Raw genomic sequence first — 21,550 nt, 5'->3', positions numbered from 1 at the left:
TATTTGTATTTTTAGCTCATATTTAGTTTTAAACTTAGTTTTTGCTATAGTTATTTTTACTCCTAGATTTTTAGGCTTTGCCGTAGAATTCCTTAAGTGCTTTTTCTTTAGACTAAGATTTAGGTGCTTTAGAATTTTGCGACGCCTTTTTAAGTTTTAGTTTCTTTTTAAGTTATTTCCATTTGGGATTTAGTTTTTCCTGTAAGCTTTAATATTTTTAGACCTTTTACTATGTATCAATTATCATTTCAGTTAGTAATTTCAATTTGCGATTATAATTTTAAGTTAGTTGTAGTAATAAGGTTAGGTTAGTAAAGTATTTTTAAGTTTTTATAAGTTTCTTTTATTTTTTCGTCACCTTTTATTTTTCAACCATTTTTTTTTTTTCGACCTTTTTCGACGAACTCTTTTTCTCTCTTATTTCTCGCTATTCTAGTTTTAGGACATAGATTTTTATTCTACTTCTTATCTAAATTTCTTAAAATTACGAAAATTTATTTTAAGTGGTTAAATTAATAGACATCAAAATTTTCTGGTTCGTAGTAATAGTTGGATTTGTACGTGGACCGGGTTATTGGAGCCAAACAGTCCTCAATTATATTGAGACCAAACGAATCCTGCCCCTCTGCTGCATCTTTTGGCTATTCGAAACGTGGGCAAAATCAGAAAAGTCTATTGATTGGATAACTTATTATAATTTTTCTTTCCTTTTTAAAACTAATAGGATATTCAGTGAATGCACCGAGCAAGACGTTCATCACCTTTTGTACGTTCACCACCTGTAACTCGATCAAGACATCGTTTAACAAATATAACCGCCGTTGATTTTTCTTTAGAATCGTCATCCAGTCGACCAAGTACTTCAGTTCAAATTTCCGATAATCCAGTTTTTGAAACAAACCTCACAATTGAGAATCCAGAAAATATTCAGGAACGGTTCATAGATCCTGAACCATTAAACTTTCCTCCGGAACCACCAATCATTCAAACAGAGATTGTTGAGGAACGAACTATTAAATCAGAATCATCTAGTGATACCGATTCAACAAATTCAATTATGGAGAATCTGGAACCTTTAAGTATGGAAGACCGAATGAGAGCTAAACGCACTGGCCAAGGTCACGCAATTACTCATCCAGACATTAATGCGCCAGATTATGAAATCAAAGGACAAATTTTACACATGGTGACTAATCAATGCCAATTTAGTGGTGCGCCGAAGGAAGATCCAAATGAACATCTACGTACCTTTAATAGGATCTGCACACTATTTAAAATCCGAGAAGTGGAGGATGAACAGATATATCTCATGTTATTTCCCTGGACTTTAAAGGGAGAAGCCAAAGATTGGTTGGAATCGTTACCTGAAGGGGCGATCGATACATGGGATGTTTTAGTTGACAAATTTCTTAAACAATTTTTTCCCGCATCTAAAGCCGTAAGACTTCAAGCAGAAATTGTTACGTTCACACAGAAGCCAAATGAAACTCTATATGAGGCATGGACAAGATATGGAAAATTGTTAAGAGGATGTCCGCAACATGGTTTAGACACCTGTCAAATAGTACAAATATTCTACCAAGGATGCGACATCACTACAAGGAAAGATATAGATATAGCAGCTGGTGGTTCTATTATGAAGAAAACCGAAACTGATGCTTACAAAATTATTGATAATACTGCTTCCCACTCACATGAGTGGCACCAAGAAAAAGACATCATTAGATCATCTAAAGCAGCTAGAGCCGATTCTAGCCATGACTTAGATTCCATTTCCGCAAAGATAGATGCTTTCGAGAGACGAATGGAAAAGATGACTAAAGATATTCATGCTATACGAATTAGTTGTGAGCAGTGTGGAGGACCACATTTGACAAAAGATTGTCTCAGTATTGAATTAACAATGGAACAAAGAGAGAATATTTCATACATAAACCAAAGGCCTGGAAATAATTATCAGAATAATTATCAACCGCCAAGACCGATTTACAATCAAAACCAGAATTATAACCGAAATATTCCATACAACAACCAACAAGGTCCTAGCAATCAACAAGTATCCAATAATACTTACAATCAGCAAAGACCGAATTTTCAAAACAAACCACCACAACAAACCGATGATAAAAAGCCGAATTTAGAAGATATGATGACAAAGCTAGTTGAAACTCAAACGCAGTTTTTCACATCTCAAAAACAAACCAATGAACAAAATGCTCAAGCATTTAGAAATCAACAAGCTTCTATTCAAAATCTGGAACAAGAAGTAAGTAACCTAGCAAGGTTAATAGGTGAAAGAAAACCGGGAAGTTTACCTAGTGATACAAATGCTAACCCCCGGAATGAAACAGCTAAAGCTATTACCACAAGAAGTGGTACAACACTTAAACCACCTGAAATACCTGTAACTTCTGATGAAACTATTCCTACTACACAAGAACCACAACCTGATCAAGATAAGGAAAAAGAACCGGTAGTTGAAAAGGTTAATGAAGATAACACAGTTAAGGATAAACCTTATGTTAAACCATACCAACCACCACTTCCCTATCCGAGTAAAATGAAGAAGGAAAAACTTGAAGCCGAGCAATCCAAATTCTTGGATATGTTTAAACAGATAAATGTAAATCTTCCTTTCATTGACGTGATTTCAGGAATGCCAAGGTATGCTAAATTCTTGAAAGATCTAATCACGAATAGAAAGAAAATGGAAGAACTCTCGGCTGTTACTATGAATGCTAATTGTTCAGCAGTGCTGTTGAATAAGATACCAGAAAAACTATCTGATCCAGGAAGTTTCACAATTCCATGTTTTCTGGGTAGTCTTAGTTCAATAGAAGCATTAGCAGATTTAGGTGCTAGTATAAATCTAATGCCGTATTCACTATACGCTAAACTAGACCTTGGAGAATTAAAACCAACCAGAATAAGCATACAACTAGCCGATAGATCAATAAAATATCCTAGAGGGATAATGGAGAACATGCTAGTTAAAGTTGGTACTTTAGTATTTCCAGTAGATTTTGTTGTTTTGGACATGGAAGAAGATTCTCAAGTTCCTCTCATATTAGGAAGACCATTCTTAAACACGGCTAAAGCAATGATAGACGTGTTCGGTAAGAAACTGACCCTAAGTATAGAGGATGAGAGTGTTACCTTTTCAGTTGATAGAGCAATGCAACAACCACAATCTGCAGATGATACATGTTATTATATTCAAACTATAGATGCACATTCAGAATTATTAGAAGAATTTCCAGAATTACAAGGAACAGGAGAATGTTCTTTAGGAGAAGGTAATGAACCAATTGATGAAGCTGAAATGTTAGCTACACTTATAGCTAATGGATATGAACCAACAACAGAAGAAATTCAAATGCTAAAAGAAGAAGACAGATATCGATATAAATCATCGATAGAAGAACCTCCGAAATTAGAGTTAAAGCCACTTCCAAACCATTTGGAATACGCTTATTTACATGGTGAATCTGAATTACCTGTAATAATATCGTCTTCTCTTACTGAAAATGAGAAATCACAACTCATTTCTGTGTTGAAAGCTCATAAACCAGCCATTGCATGGAAGATTCATGATATTAAAGGAATAAGTCCTTCGTATTGCACACATAAAATCCTTATGGAAGAAGGTCATAAAACGTATGTGCAACGCCAACGAAGACTAAATCCTAATATGCAAGATGTAGTTAAGAAAGAGATTATTAAACTGCTAGATGCAGGTTTGATATATCCAATTTCTGATAGTCCATGGGTAAGCCCAGTTCAATGCGTGCCTAAGAAGGGTGGCATGACTGTCATTACAAATGAGAAAAATGAGCTTATTCCTACTAGGACTGTAACAGGATGGCGTGTATGTATTGATTATAGAAAATTAAATGACGCCACCAGAAAAGATCACTTTCCCTTACCTTTCATAGATCAAATGTTGGAAAGATTAGCCGGAAATAGTTACTATTGTTTTCTAGATGGATTTTCCGAATATTTTCAAATTCCAATAGCACCCGAAGATCAAGAGAAAACCACATTCACGTGCCCTTATGGTACTTTTGCTTACAAACGCATGCCATTTGGACTTTGTAACGCCCCTGCAACCTTTCAAAGGTGCATGATGGCGATTTTTCACGACATGATAGAAGAATGCATGGAAGTATTCATGGATGACTTTTCAGTCTTCGGTGATACATTTAAATCATGTCTAGTTAATCTGGAACGAATGCTAATTAGATGCGAAAAATCAAATCTAGTACTTAATTGGGAGAAATGCCATTTCATGGTTAAAGAAGGCATCGTTCTTGGGCATAAAATTTCAAAAGAAGGAATTGAAGTGGATAGAGCTAAAGTAGATGTAATTGCTAAACTTCCACATCCCACCAATGTTAGAGGAGTTAGGAGTTTTCTAGGGCATGCCGGTTTTTACCGACGTTTCATAAAAGATTTTTCTAAAATTGCCACTCCTATGAATAAACTCCTAGAAAAGGATGCGCCATTCATCTTTTCAGATGAATGTATCAAATCTTTTAATATTCTTAAAGAGAAACTCACTAATGCGCCGATCATGATAACACCAAATTGGAATCTACCATTTGAACTAATGTGCGATGCAAGTGATTTTGCAATGGGAGCCGTTTTAGGACAAAGGATTGAAAAACGATTTCAACCTATATATTATGCTAGTAAGACGTTACAAGGAGCACAAACGAACTATACAACTACTGAAAAAGAACTCCTTGCTATTGTCTTTGCTTTTGACAAATTTCGATCATATCTCGTTCTAGCAAAAACGGTGGTCTATACCGACCATTCTGCTCTTAGATACCTATTTTCAAAACAAGATGCTAAACCAAGATTAATCCGTTGGATCTTACTCTTACAAGAGTTTGATATTGAAATCCGAGATAAAAAAGGAGCAGAAAATCTCGCCGCTGATCATCTTTCTCGTCTTGAAAATCCCGAATTAGAAGTTCTGAATGAATCGGCCATACAAGACAACTTTCCTGATGAATATCTATTGAAGATAGATTATAAAGAAATCCCATGGTTTGCAGACTATGCAAACTACTTAGTTTGTGGATTCCTTGAAAAAGGATTATCGTACCAAAGACGAAAGAAATTCTTCAGTGATATAAAACACTATTTCTGGGAAGATCCACATCTGTTTAAAAGTTGTCCCGATGGAATAATACGCCGATGTGTATTTGGAGATGAAGCTAGTAAAATTTTAAACCATTGTCACACAGGACCAACAGGAGGGCATTATGGGCCTCAACTAACAGCAAGAAAAGTTTATGAAGCTGGATTCTATTGGCCTACAATTTACAAAGACGCACACCTTCTTTGCAAATCCTGTGATGCATGTCAAAGGGCCGGAAAAATAAGTCAACGTGATGAAATGCCACAAAATGTCATCCAAGTATGTGAAGTATTTGACATTTGGGGTATTGACTTTATGGGTCCATTTCCAAAATCTCATAATAATCTATATATACTCGTAGCCATTGATTATGTATCTAAATGGGCGGAAGCACAAGCTCTCCCAACTAACGATGCACGAGTTGTAGTAAACTTTTTAAAACATCTTTTTGCAAGGTTTGGAACACCGAAAGCTTTAATAAGTGATCGGGGTACTCATTTCTGTAATAATCAACTTGAGAAAGTTCTTAAAAGATATGGAGTAACTCATAAAATCTCCACCGCATATCATCCACAAACAAGTGGACAAGTTGAAAATACCAACCGAGCTTTAAAACGTATTCTAGAGAAAACCGTAGGATCAAATCCGAAGGAATGGTCCATTAAATTGGAGGATGCACTCTGGGCTTTTAGAACAGCCTACAAAACTCCAATTGGAACCACACCTTTTAGACTTGTGTATGGAAAAGCATGTCATCTTCCAGTAGAAATTGAACACAAAGCATTTTGGGCTTTGAAGACATGTAATCTTGATTTACATGAAGCCGGACGTCTACGATTAAGTCAACTAAACGAATTAGAAGAATTAAGACATGAAGCATACGAAAATTCGTTAATCTATAAAGAAAGAACGAAGAAATGGCATGATAAAAGAATCAGAAGTTCAAAAGAATTCAAAGAAGGAGACAGAGTTCTTCTTTTCAATTCACGATTCAAGCTATTTCCTGGAAAATTGAAATCAAGATGGTCTGGACCATTCATAGTCAAAAGAGTTTTCCCATACGGAACGATAGAATTGATAAATTCAAATGGGATTGAATTTAAAGTTAATGGTCACAGAGTTAAACATTACATACATGGTCCGATGGAAGTCGACAACGAAGTTAATCACAATTTCGACACCACAGCTAACTAATTGTGGGGAGAATCAAGTCTTTAAAGGATAATATGTATTTCTGTTAGAGTTAGATTGTCTGTTTTCGTGTAGTTCTCGAAAATGGAACACGTATGGTCTTTCCCTAGCAGACCCTAAAGAACTAGTCTTCTCCCCCCATTCTGAATTTTTATTTTTTTAGGTTTTTACGAAATGAAGACTGCCTGTGAACTAAACCATGGTCTAATGCTACACGCTTTGATCACTAAACGTAATAATGACATACTCCCGAGTGAAATAGTATCAGTAATCAGAGAAAGAATGGACGGAGTTAGAAAAGGATCCAGATGCGAAGATAATAAGTTACAATTTGGTAAAGGAAAATCAAAATCCGCAGCGAAAAGAAGAGCACGACACCTAGAACGATGTCACAAATGCGGAAAATGGTCACATGGAGGTAAATGTTCAAATAATCAAACCTATTCAAATACCGAATTTGTTACTTTATGCAGAGACGGACCGTTCATATGTTTAGAAGAAAAGACAATGAATGCTCGAGGTTACGCCTATGCAGCCATGGAAAACCAATTAAACCGACTATCTTATGAATATAATAGATCATATAACTAAGAAATCTATTTCACAGGTATGTCTGTACAGTTTTTATTTTTATTTTTATTTTTAACCTTTTGATAATAAACGCTAATTTGTTCGCTAAAAAGTATTAAATTGGTATTAAATAAAATTAGGTTTGGCGACCGAAATTATTGATATCGTTCAAAAATTTATTACATCACTGCGAAATTTAACGTTTATTCTTAAGGTATAAATATCTTTAATCAATCAACCCAAAATATTTCAAAAATTCGTCATGAGTTAAATTAGGTCTTGGAACCGAAATTGCTTTACCGAAAAGAGGGGCGCATATTTTTGATAATATTTGATTGATTAAAGTGGGATAAAAAGACAAAAAGATTTTCAATTTTATTTTTACCATGTTTTTAAAATTAATATTTAAACCTTAAATTAATATTGTAAACTTTATAAAAACAATATATTTAAAATTGTAAATATTTGAAAAAATTAATATAAGTTTGATATGATTTATAAATTTTTAAATTAAGTTTGGTGTGAATTTTTAAAATATTAATTTTTTAATTTTATGCATTTTAAATTTTGAGTTTGGTGTGAATTTTTAATTTTGAATTTTATATTTAAGTTGTGTGAATTTAAAAACAAAAATTTACTTTATCTCATTAAGTTAAAAATATGATTTTTAAAATTCGTCGTAAGTTGAAGACTAGGTCTTTGAACCGAAATTGCTTTACCCGAGGGAGGGACGAGAACTTTTATTATCATTATTTTTAATCTTATTGATTTAAAGTATGCCAAAAACATTAAAAAACCCAAAAATCTAAGCTTTTAAAACAATTGCTTGAAATTGACAAATTTTAAAATTTTGTCGAAGGACGGACTAGGGCATCGTCCCGAAACGACCTCGTCCTAAAAAGAAACAAAATTTTTAAAATTTTATTTATTTATGTTTTAAAAGTATAAGATTTTATAAAAAAAAAAAAAAAAAAAAAATATATATAACTGGAATTTAACCCCATGCGAGTCGCATGGGGATGGGCATGAAACCATGCGACTCGCATGGCTGTTAAAAACTGGACAGGATCAAATATTCAGCCGAGCTGCTCTTTTTCACAAACACACATACACAAACACGAACCATCTACAAAACCCTCTCAAAAATTCATCATTTTTCATCAAATTTCTTGCAAAACTTCACAATAATCATGCCTAGATTCAGTAGTCTCAACCCCTTCAGGAGAAAGGTAAAGATTTCACCCCTAATCTCTTTAAATTCGAATTTTTGTGTTCTTGAGCTAGAAAATTTATATTTTGATTTTGTTAAATTTAGGTGTAATTAGAGCTAAATTGTTGTTATATTATGCATGTATATCCTAGATAGAAGCTATTTAACATGAATTGAAGCTAAAAACTTCAAAATTTTAAGAATCTAGGGTTTGTGTTCTTGAGCAATTTGGGGCTTTTTGATATAAACAGGTTATGGCCGATTTTTGTCATGAATTGTTGCTAAATTAAGTAGTGTAACATGTTTAGGTAGTTAATTGATCCAAACTTTGAGCCTAAACATGTTTTTGAGAATTAAAGTGGACTTTTTAAGTCCAAAAATTCATGAACTTGGATAAATTGATATAAAGGCCATTTGAAACTTGTTTCATTGCTAGTAGTGATTATTTTGGCATGTTATTTAAGATAAATGCTTATGAACTTGATGTACATTTTTCGTATATGCTTATTTGATAAAGTGTAGACTTGACAAAAATATGAAAATGAGCACTAGTTTGATTTGAATGCCATGTAACAAGTGTTTAATTGCTATAATGATTATTGTTGACATGTTTAAGAGTTTAAATGTGATAAAACATTGTATACATTTTCGTATGTAAAAATGTAGAATTGTTATTGTTAAGAAAATGTGTATAAAATGTGTTATGAATTGAACATGTCATCATAATTGTTTCAAGTTATTATTTTGCTAACACTAATGCATATTTGGATGCACAAATTTTGTGTTTAATGTGTTTTGCAGAGAGCCGATACTGGAGGTTCAGGAGCATCATCGTCCAGACAACCAGAGCCCGAACCGGAAATGTTTCATGAACAAGAACAACATATGCAACAAGAAGAAGAAGAACAGGAGGAGCAACATATTCCTTATCACGATCAAGATCAATTATTCGTGAATCAGTTTCGTCAATTCGCTCCACATCAAAGGATTCTGAGCTTAGACATTAATGAAGATCAGTTACACCCAAATCTGAGATTTGATCGATGTTGGATAGAGTATCCAGATTATCAAAAGAACATGCACATTCTCTACTTTAAGGTTGTTGAAATGCCAAGGGCAATTGACTGGGTACCTTTGGAAACAGTTGACCTTGCCGAACCGATTCGGGAATTATTGGTGCAAAGGTATGGTAATTCTCAGTTTAACGATTGGATGCGCCTATTTTCCATTCGTAGAACCATATATAGGGAATGGTGTATAGAATTACTTAGTACTATTAAGTTAAACAGTGATGTTAGGAGGATAGATGATAGAAGCTTTATTAGATTTCTGTTAGGTGGACGCATGTACAGAATGTCCATGATAGATTTAGCCAGGGCCTTACAGATTTACACCCCTGCTGAACTTTTGAGCCCCGACTGTAATAGCCTGATTGCCCAAGGAGAAAGGGTAGATAGGGAATTTGATATTAACGCCATCTGGAGGCGTATGTCCCACTTTAATGAATTTCACGCCAGTGGAAATCATACATACTTAGATATAGACAGAGCTGAACTCCGGGTGATTCATAGATTCTTAGCAAACACAATTACACAAAGGGGAAGAAATAAGGAGAAATTGACCGTAAACGATTTATTCTACCTCAAGTGTATTAGAGACCCGAGGAGTTTCGTTAACATTCCCTATTGTGTTGGTTATTATCTCGCTAATGTAGTTTCGGGGATGAAATCGGGGAGTATTATAGGTGGTGGTATTTTCATTACTCTCATTGGAGAGTATTTAGGTGTAGATAAGCACCAAGGGGGTCCAATGAACGAAATAGAGGACGGAGGTGAAACTATAAGTTCAAACCTTTATCACGGTGCAAGGGTATTATTAATGAGACGTGGTCAGGTATATCGATACGAGGGACCTCAGCGACAGGTAGAGAGAGGTTCGGATGACGAGATGGAGGAGGCGAACAACATTATAGGAGTTGTTCGGGAGACTGCTCTTGATTTAGGAGTTCGTATGGAGGATGAATACATGACGAACTATGATAGGCATATGCAGTACGAGGCATGGCAACGCCGGAATGACTACGAGCATTCCCGGCAACGAGAGCATGGCCGATGGGATTATCATCAGCGCCAAATTATAAGCCAGTTGCAGCCTGGCGAGATGTATTATCCGACCCGACCCGCATACTATCCCGCACATCAGCCAGAAATGAGACCACCCTATGATTCATATGATTATGACGCAGCATACCAGTTCACCTATAATCAGCCATGGAACCCGGACGCGAACATGAATTGGGATCCCTATCCTAATTATCCTCCTAACCCACCTCCTGATCAGTAGAGATAAGTTGGTAATTTTATTTTTATTTTAAACATTTAACATTTTATTACGTTTATGTAATGTTTGATATTCTTATTATTATTGTGTACTAATATTTTTCTTATAGTTTGAAAGTGGGATGCCAAAGTTCCATTTCAAATTGCATGTATGATTATATTTGTATTGTATGTATTCTCTTTTATGCACAAAACAGGGTAAAACAACGCGTTTTCAAAGACTGGCATTAAGTTCAGCAAAAGCAAGTAATTTTGACGACAATGATGCAAAATGTATGTGAAATAACAACAAGACGGAATGAACAAATGACGTGCACCATTTATCATTCAGCAAACAAACGCCAATATATTTGGAAACTTTGGTAAAAATTTAATCATTTTCACACAAATCACCCTCAATAATTTAAATTGTTACTGATTTTTTGCAAATGAGGGCATTGCAAGATCTTAAGTGTGGGAAGGGGTTAAATTCTTTCGAATTTTAAAATTTTTATATTAAACACTTGGTTACCATTAAAAATACTAGTAAAGCAGTAGTTGTATTAGAATCTAGTGCTCTCTGATAAAAAAGAACAGCCCTAGTCTTATATACTGACTACCCAATTCTAGTAAAATTTTTCAAAATTTTTAAATTAAATGAATTCAAATCATGTTTATACATATTTATGAACGATAAAACTAGGTTTTAACACCGAAATTATTGTTACCTCGGAAAGGACATAAATTGAGAAACAAACGAAAATGTTAAAATTCATTTAAAATGGAATAGAGGACGATAAAAAGGAAAATAAAAGCCAAGTGTGGGAAAATTTACCAAGTTATTTTAAACATATGTCACATATATCTGTAACAAATAACTAAAAATACTTTTGCTTTGGACTAAACTAAACTGTTTTACCCGATGAAAGAAAAGAAGAGATGGATCTACACGATGAATCAATTCCATCACTAAAAGGAAGTAAAGTCTTCCGAAAAAGACACGCGCTTCTTGATTTAGGTCATGAAGTTGTCGTTCAGACCAGCTGTAGGTTGACGAAAAATCTAGAAAAGTCATCTCTAAAATCAGCAGGAAATCCACGGACCTCAGCATTAAACAGGGTCGCCAAGTGGTCAGATTTATCCTAACCATGAGAAGGATTTATCTCGTATAATGGGGGGGCACCATGCAAATTAGCTGGATAAGACTAATGAATCAGATCCCCAGAAAGGATAATCTCCTTAAAGATTAAAAATCAGCTTTTAAGACTGATATTACTCAATCCTAGAGATTGACCTTAAAGATTGAGAATTACAAACTCATGGAATTCAATGATATCTAAACTCGAGCTGAAACGAGAAAATATTTTGATCAAAATTATAAACCGATTTGTTTTCTGAAAACCCATTTTCAATGCGTTCATTACCATTGAACGTAAAATCCTAGGAATTCACCTGGAATTCGTTAGGTCACCTGAACCAAATCGGGTGTCAACTGTAAGAACGGTGGTTGCATAGCATGGTCAAAGACAGGACTTTGTGCCAAACCGACAAATTATAAGGGTGAGCTTTACTATTGCTCCTACCAAGGATAGTAATTGCGTCCGACAAGTTATAAACCATAATCAAAAGCATGTCACGGGACATTGCCTTAACAGTTGCTTGTTCAACGCTTTCCTTTACAACCGGACGGTAGTTTGCCGAAAGGTAATATACGGAACAAGTAAACTGGACGTGTTGCTTTCCAAATACAAGGTTAGCAAGTGGGTGACACAAAACCGCAAGTTTTGAGCTAAAATTTTCAAATCTGAAACCCACCAAACCCACAAATATTTTGCAAACACCGGTAAAGGGTTATTCCGAAAAACTTATCTAGGGTAAAAACTAGATTTAATTTTCAAAAGATCAAATGTTTTCATAAAGATCCAATTTCCTTAATGGATCTAAATTTTTATAGTCATGTGGGACTGTAAACCATATCGTTACTACCATTGTTTATACCGCCGTATAGAAATCACTGATGTACAAAGTGTGAAGAATAAAGAAGTGATTCTAGTATTTCAAGACAATATTGCTTGAGGACAAGCAACGCTCAAGTGTGGGAATATTTGATAATGCTAAAAACGAACATATATTTCATAGCATTATTCCTCAAGAAAGACAAGCTTTTAGTTGCAATTGTTCTATTTACAAGAGATATTCGTTTAAATAATAAAAGGTGAAGACAAAAGACAGATTCGACGAATTGAAGACGCAAACGACCAAAAAGCTCAAAAGTACAAAAGACAATCAAAAAGGTTCCAATTATTGATAAGAAACGTCTCGAAATCACAAGAGTACAAGATTCAAAACGCAAAGTACAAAATATAAAATTGTACGCAAGGACGTCCGAAAATCCGGAACCGGGACCTGAGCCAAGAAGAAACGCCCGACGCAACGGACCAAAAATATCTAGTCTACTATGCACAAGAATATAATATAATATATATATAATTATATATAATTATATATTATATATATTATTATTATTATATTACGTCGGCAAGAAGAAAACAAACCAATTTGGCTGGATCCAGGGTGGCCATGCGACTCGCATGGCCAGAGGCACAAATCCATGCGAGTCGCATGGAGTGAGATTGCTGGTCAGGTCCTATATAAAGCCAGTTTTGTGCCGAGTTTTAAACATCTTTTTTCTCTTCCTCTTCATACGTAAATATAATTATATTTATAATTTATATTTTAAATTTTAATTATAATTCTAATAATAAGGGTAAGTTAGCGAATGTTGTAAGGGTGTAAGTCGAAATTCTGTCCGTGTAACGCTACGCTATTTTTAATCATTGTAAGTTATGTTCAACCTTTTTATATTAATGTCTCGTAGCTAAGTTATTATTATGCTTATTTAAAACGAAGTAATCATGATGTTGGGCTAATTACTAAAATTGGGTAATTGGGCTTTGTACCATAATTGGGGTTTGGACAAAAGAACGACACTTGTGGAAACTAGACTATGGGCTATTAATGGGCTTTATATTTGTTTAACTAAATGAAAGTTTGTTAATGTTAATATAAAGATTTACAATTGGGCGTCCCTATAAATTACCATATACACTCGATCGGACACGATGGGCGGGGTATTTATATGTACGAATAATCGTTCATTTAACCGGACACGGGAATGGATTAATAGCCACTAGAATAATTAAAACAGGGGTGAAATTACATTCAAGGGTAATTGGTGTAATTGTTAACAAAGTAGTAAAACCTTGGTTTACACGCAGTCGATAACCTGGTGTATTCATTAAACAAAGTATTAAAACCTTGTTACAATTCGAATCCCCAATTAGTTGGAATATTTATCTTCGGGTATAATAATAATTTGACAAGGACACTTGCAATTTATATTTATGACTGATGGACTGTTATGGACAAAAACCAGACGGACATATTGAATAATCCAGGACAAAGGACAATTAACCCATGGGCATAAAACTAAAATCAACACGTCAAACATCATGATTACGGAAGTTTAAATAAGCATAATTCTTTTATTTCATATTTAATTTCCTTTATTTTATATTTAATTGCACTTCTAATTATCGCACTTTTATTTATTTTATTTTATCGCACTTTTAATTATCGCAAGTTTATTTTATCGCATTTTTATTCGCAATTTCATTATCGTTATTTACTTTACGCTTTAATTTAAGTCTTGTATTTATTTTATATTTTACATTAGGTTTTAACTGCGACTAAAGTTTTAAAATCGACAAACCGGTCATTAAACGGTAAAAACCCCCTTTATAATAATAATATTACTTATATATATATTTGTATTTTTATAAAAGTAAACTAATATAGCGTTGAGCTTTGTTTAAAGATTTCCCTGTGGAACGAACCGGACTTACTAAAAACTACACTACTGTACGATTAGGTACACTGCCTATAAGTGTTGTAGCAAGGTTTAAGTATATCCATTCTATAAATAAATAAATATCTTGTGTAAAATTGTATCGTATTTAATAGTTTTTCCTAGTAAAATATAAGCTATTTTATATACACCTCGTTCGACATCACATACTAAAATAAGAACAAGATTTGGAGTCCATGTTTGTATGATATTGTGTAAAAACTGCATTCAAGAAACTGATTTCGATGTAACATATTTGTATTGTAAACCATTATGTAATGGTCGTGTGTAAACAGGATATTTTAGATTATCATTATTTGATAATCTACGTAAAGCTTTTTAAACCTTTATTTATGAAATAAAGGTTATGGTTTGTTTTAAAAATGAATGCAGTCTTTGAAAAACGTCTCATATAGAGGTCAAAACCTCGCAACGAAATCAATTAATATGGAACGTTTTTAATCAATAAGAACGGGACATTTCAGTCACAACTCAAACTATATATATTATTGTAGAATCAACCTCAACCCTATATTGAGAACTCGATCATTACTGCATATAGAGTGTCTATGGTGATTCCAAATAATATATATAGATGTGTCAATATGATATGTCAAAACCTTGTATACGTGTCCCGATATTTAAAGTGTAGTGACCCGAACTTTTCCATGTTTATATATATTAATTGAGATTGATATTTACATGATTAAATGTTTCCAACGTGTTAAGTAATCAAACTTGTTAAGACTTTATTAAATTAAATAAGTTTCATATAGACAATTGATCACCCAAGTTGACCGGCGATTCACGAACGTTACAAATTTGTAAAAACTACATGTTGTGGTATATATAGATATATATATATATATATATATGGTTGATATGAGATTATGATGAGTAAGTTTCTCACTAAGTATATTAACAATGTGTGATGTACATAAGAAATGAGATTACTAAGTTAAGAAACTCGAAATGATATATATATAACGATTATCGTTATGATAACGTCTACTAAATACATATGTATCATATTAAGATATTGATACACTTGGTTAATTATGTTAAATGATAAGTAAATATATCATTAAGTGTATTAACAATGAACAACATATGTAAAAATAAGACTACTAACTTAATGATTTCGAAACGAGACATATATGTAACGATTATCGTTGTAACGACATTTAACTGTATATATATCATACTAAGATATATTATATATCATAATAACATTATAATGTAACAATTTAACATCTCATTTGATATAATAAACAATGAGTTAACAACATTTAACAAGATCGTTAACCTAAAGGTTTCAAAACAACATTTACATGTAACGACTAACGATGACTTAACAACTCAGTTAAAATGTATATACATGTAGTGTTTTAATATGTATTCATACACTTTTGAAAGACTTCAAGACACTTATCAAAATACTTCTACTTAACAAAAATGCTTACAATTACATCCTCGTTCAGTTTCATCAACAATTCTACTCGTATACACCCGTATTCGTACTCGTACAATACACAGCTTTTAGATGTATGTACTATTGGTATATACACTCCAATGATCAGCTCTTAGCAGCCCATGTGAGTCACCTAATACATGTAGGAACTATCATTTGGCAACTAGCATGAAATATCTCATAAAATTACAAAAATATGAGTAATCATTCATGACTTATTTACATGAAAACAAAATTTCATATCCTTTATATCTAATCCTTATACCAACGACCAAAAACACCTACAAACACTTTAATTCTTCAATTTTATTCATCTAATTGATCTCTCTCAAGGTCCATCTTCAAGTTCTAAGTGTTCTTCATAAATTCTATAAGTATAGTTTCATAAAAATCAAGAATACTTCCAAGTTTGCAAGTCTACTTCCAAGCTTTCTAATCCATTCCAAGTAATCATCTAAGATCAAGGAACCTTTGTTATTTATAGTAGTTTATCTTTCTAATTCAAGGTAATATTCATATTCAAACTTTGATTCAATTTCTACAACTATAACAATCTTATTTCGAGTGAAAATCTTACTTGAACTGTTTTCGTGTCATGATTCTGTTTCAAGAACTTTCAAGCCATCCAAGGATCCTTTGAAGCTAGATCCATTTTTCTCATTTCCAGTAATTTTATCCAGAAAACTTGAGATAGTAATGATGTTCATAACATCATTCGATTCATACATATAAAGCTATCTTATTCGAAGGTTTAAACTTGTAATCACTAGAACATAGTTTAGTTAATTCTAAACTTGTTCGCAAACAAAAGTTAATCCTTCTAACTTGACTTTAAAAATCAACTAAACACATGTTCTATATCTATATGATATGCTAACTTAATGATTTAAAACCTGGAAACACGATGAACACCATAAAATTTGATATACGCCTTCGTAGTGAAACCGGGGGCTGTTTTGGTTTGGATAACTAAAAACTATGATAAACTTTGATTTAAAAGTTGTTCTTCTGGGAAAATAATTTTTCATATGAACATGAAACTATATCCAAAAATCAAGGTTAAACTCAAAGTGGAAGTATGTTTTCTAAAATGGTCATCTAGACGTCGTTCTTTCGACTGAAATGACTACCTTTACAAAAAAGACTTGTAACTTATATTTCCGACTATAAACCTATAATTTTTCTGTTTAGATTCATAAAATAGAGTTCAATATGAAACCATAGCAATTTGATTCACTCAAAACGGATTTAAAATGAAGAAGTTATGGGTAAAACAAGATTGGATATTTTTGATCTTTTTAGCTACGGGAAATGTTTAACAAATCTATACAAATCATATCCTAGCTAACTTATATTGTATTATACATGTATTCTAATATATTATGTAATCTTGGAATACCATAGACACGTATGCAAATGTTTTGACATATCATATCGACCCATGTATATATATTATTTGGAACAACCATAGACACTCTATATGCAGTAATGTTGGAGTTAGCTATACAGGTTTGCGGTTGATTCCAAAAATATATATACTTTGAGTTGTGATCTAGCCTGAGACGTGTATACAATGGGTCGTGGATTGATTCAAGATAATATATATCGATTTATTTCTGTACATCTAACTGTGGACAACTAGTTGTAGGTTACTAACGAGGACAGCTGACTTAATACACTCAAATCTTTAAAACATAATAAAAATGGTTGTAATTATATTTTGATCATATTTTGATATATATGTACATATTTGTATAGGTTCGTGAATCGATCCATGGCCAAGTCTTATTTCCGAGGAAGGAAATATCTGTGAAAGTGAGTTATAGTCCCACTTTTAAAATCTAATATTTTTGGGATGAGAATACATGCATGTTTTATAAATGATTTACAAAATAGACACAAGAACGTGAAACTACATTCTATGGTTGAATTATCGAAATCGAATATGCCCCTTTTTATTAAGTCTGGTTATCTAAGAATTAGGGAACAGACACCCTAATTGACGCGAATCCTAAAGATAGATCTATTGGGCCTAACAAACCCCATCCAAAGTACCGGATGCTTTAGTACTTCGAAATTTATATCATATCCGAAGGGTGTCCCGGAATGATGGGGATATTCTTATATATGCATCTTGTTAATGTCGGTTACCAGGTGTTCACCATATGAATGATTTTTATCTCTATGTATGGGATATGTATTGAAATATGAAATCTTGTGGTCTATTGTTACGATTTGATATATATAGGTTAAACCTATAACTCACCAACATTTTTGTTGACGTTTAAAGCATGTTTATTCTCAGGTGAATACTAAGAGCTTCCGCTGTTGCATACTAAAATATGGACAAGATTTGGAGTCCATGTTTGTATGATATTGTGTAAAAACTGCATTCAAGAAACATATGTCGATGTAATATATTTCTATTGTAAACCATTATGAAATGGTCGTGTGTAAACAGTATATTTTAGATTATCATTATTTGATAATATACGTAATGTTTTTAAAACCTTTATTGATAAAATAAAGGTTATGGTTGTTTTAAAAATGAATGCAGTCTTTGAAAAACGTCTCATATAGAGGTCAAAACCTCGCAACGAAATCAATTAATATTGAACATTTATAATCAATATGAACGGGACATTTCAGTTGGTATTAGAGAACCAAAAAATTTGCATTAGTGTGTCTTATCGAGTTTGTTAGGATGCATTAGTGAGTCTGGACTTCGACCGTATTTTCTTTAAAAATGATTGCTTAACATTTTTGTTGGAAACTATATATTATTAACATGTAAATATTATGTGGTATATTAATCTCTTAATGTAACACCGGCCATTTTTTTTTAAACACACAGTGGAAGACTTTATTTACAAACACAATATATGTCACGTCATTACATTAATCCGTGTAATTACGTTTAAGTTTACACAACGGTGTTACGTTATTACAAAACATTATTTATACGAAAGTCCACCTCAGAGTAGGGTGGTCAAACATGTTTTCTGCATCAATACCTATCCCGACTAGCAGTACCTAAACCTGCAAAGGGGGAAACATGTGGGGGATTAGCGCACCGCTAAGTGAATGGAATCTATCTAACAGATATAGCTTAAGCCACACAAAAGCTATATACTAACAACAACACTTGCTAACTACCAACTAGCATACAATAAGACAATACGAGGATCGGCGGCTTGTACGAGCACACGACTCCCAGCTGATCGGGCCCGAGTCTACCGATAGTCCCTGCTACTCAATTCATAGTATAGTTATCCAGATGCAGGGGGTGCATCGTTCACACTATACTCCACAATTAGTAGCCTATGGACCCAACCTCCCCTAGTGTAACAACCCGTCCTTATTCACCTGGACAAAATCATCAACATCTGGTCCCATTGCGATGATCCACTCCAAGTAATGTCCTTAAAATGAGCAAATGCACAGCGGGAGACTTAATTCGTACCTGAGAATAAACATGCTTAAAAGTGTCAACCAAAAGGTTGGTGAGTTCATAGGTTTATCATAACAATCATTTCCATTATTTTAATAGACCACAAGATTTCATATTTATAAACATAATACACTCGCAAGTGTATGAAAAGCATTCTAAGCAGTGGGCACCCGGTAACTAGCCTTAACAAGAGTGTGTACCCCTGAGTTATAATAATATGTGCACCGAATCAAGTGCGTTCCGTTAACCTCGAAGTACTAAACACCCATTCTTCTAGTTTAGTAGTGACTAGAACAACATCTGGGTGGGGGTGTAAAACCCGATAGATCTATCTTTAGGATTCGCGCCTACCAGTTCATAAACCAATAGTTAAAGTTACCAAGCTAGGGGATTTTTGATTCAAACCCATGTAGAATTAGTTTTAGTACTTGTGCCTATTTCGTAAAACATTTATAAAACATCGCATGTATTCTCAGTCCCAAAAATATATATTGCAAAAGCAATTAAAAGGGAAGCAAATGAAACTCACCATACTGTATTTTGTAGTAAAAATACATTTGACGTCATTTATCAAGTATAGGGTTGGTCTTGAATTCACGAACCTATATTATTCATATATATTAAAACATATAATAATATTCAAACAAGTTTATATATTAAGATTATTAATATACTTATTATATTAATAATGTATATCTTTTATTAATAATTAATTTCAATATATTTTTTTTTCTATGTATTTTAAATCATTAATATTTAAATTACAGTAAGTTAATCTTGGAATCATTTGTTATTGTAAGTTCTTTAAATTTGCAGTTTCTTAAATCTCTTACCATTGAATCAAAGAACTTATTTTAGAATTGTATTTCAGACTTATCAAGCCAATTAAGGTAATAGCTTTAAAAAAAAAAAAAAACTTAACAACTTTAAGTTATCTATTTTTAAGAAACACATTTTCATTTTAATGGGTTCAAGAAATAAGGTTTCCTTTAAAATTACACCTTAAATAATCTTGTGATATTTATGCCTATACATTAAATTTTAACAGTCCCACATCTCTTTATAACTTCAAAAGGTCGTGTTTATATAATATTTACTTCTTAACCATATTCATAAACTATTATAGCATAACATGTAAAAATGTAAGTCATAGTATTTATGTGATACCTTGGGTCGTTTAACGAAGAACAAGATAAAAAAAACGTTTAGCTTCGGTTTGCATTAGCGATCCACTGGCAGAAGCCCAAGTGAGGCCCACTCGTACAATAGTGTTACCAGCCCGTTAAGAATTTAATAGCCCTTGGCCCATCACGAAATAATAAGCCCAACTGAGTATTTGATTTTTAATTCCAGTTACATATACTTAATAAGGATTAATGTTAAGTGCACGTATATATCATTGTCCGAGTTTCATCTCACGTGGGACTTGAGGAAGCAAGTAGGTATCCATCGTTTTCCATCTATCATACACGTATCGTATTTATATTTTAATTATCCGCACGTTCATCATTATTCTTGCTATCAAGCACCACTAATCATGATCTTTTTCTTTAAAGTATAATGACAGCTTGCACCTTTTGTTTGTGGGGAAACCATCTTACTTTGTTTTGATACCTGTTATCTTCATATTTAATCACGATATATAGATACATACTCCATATAAACTTGAATTGAGTGAGACTAGTGGGGTTCGGTTGTCAAAAAAAAAAAAAAATAACATAAAGAAATACGGAGTAACCAAAATTGATCCGTGAATCCACATTCCTTTTTCTTTGTATGTTGTCCCACTTTAATAAAGCTTGAGACATATAAGGTCATCAAACTTTTTCCTACTCTCCTTTAATATGCAACGGTACTCCATTTGTATTATATATAAAGTGCACGTGTTTGGTGAAATTAGAAAATAGGAGAAGGATAAAAGTAGCTGCTGCAGTAACGATAACAATGGTTTGTCGATGATGGTTCAACGTATCACAACAATCGTAGCAATAATTAATTCGAACAGGAAGTGAAACAGTTAACAATAAAAATAATAAAGGTGATGCGGATCTTGCGGTAGTGATAGTGGTATCAAGTTTCAAATGGTGATGATTGAAATGGAGTGGCGGTTTATGAGGGTTGAAACAATAGAGAGTGGCTGCAATATAGTGGCGGTTGGGTGTGCTTTACGAATGCAACTGCAGCAACAACAACGAGTATTAGCAAGGTGGTGAGAGTGGTCTGTTTGTTCGGCTGTAACAGAAAGTAAAACAGATAGTAGTAGCATTTTATTGTTGGATTGGG

The sequence above is a fragment of the Rutidosis leptorrhynchoides genome, chromosome 6 (genome assembly GCF_046630445.1).
Source record: "Rutidosis leptorrhynchoides isolate AG116_Rl617_1_P2 chromosome 6, CSIRO_AGI_Rlap_v1, whole genome shotgun sequence".
Lineage (NCBI taxonomy): Eukaryota > Viridiplantae > Streptophyta > Magnoliopsida > Asterales > Asteraceae > Rutidosis > Rutidosis leptorrhynchoides.
The sequence above is the reverse complement of the archived record's forward strand: the minus strand, read 5'-3'. Positions refer to the sequence as shown.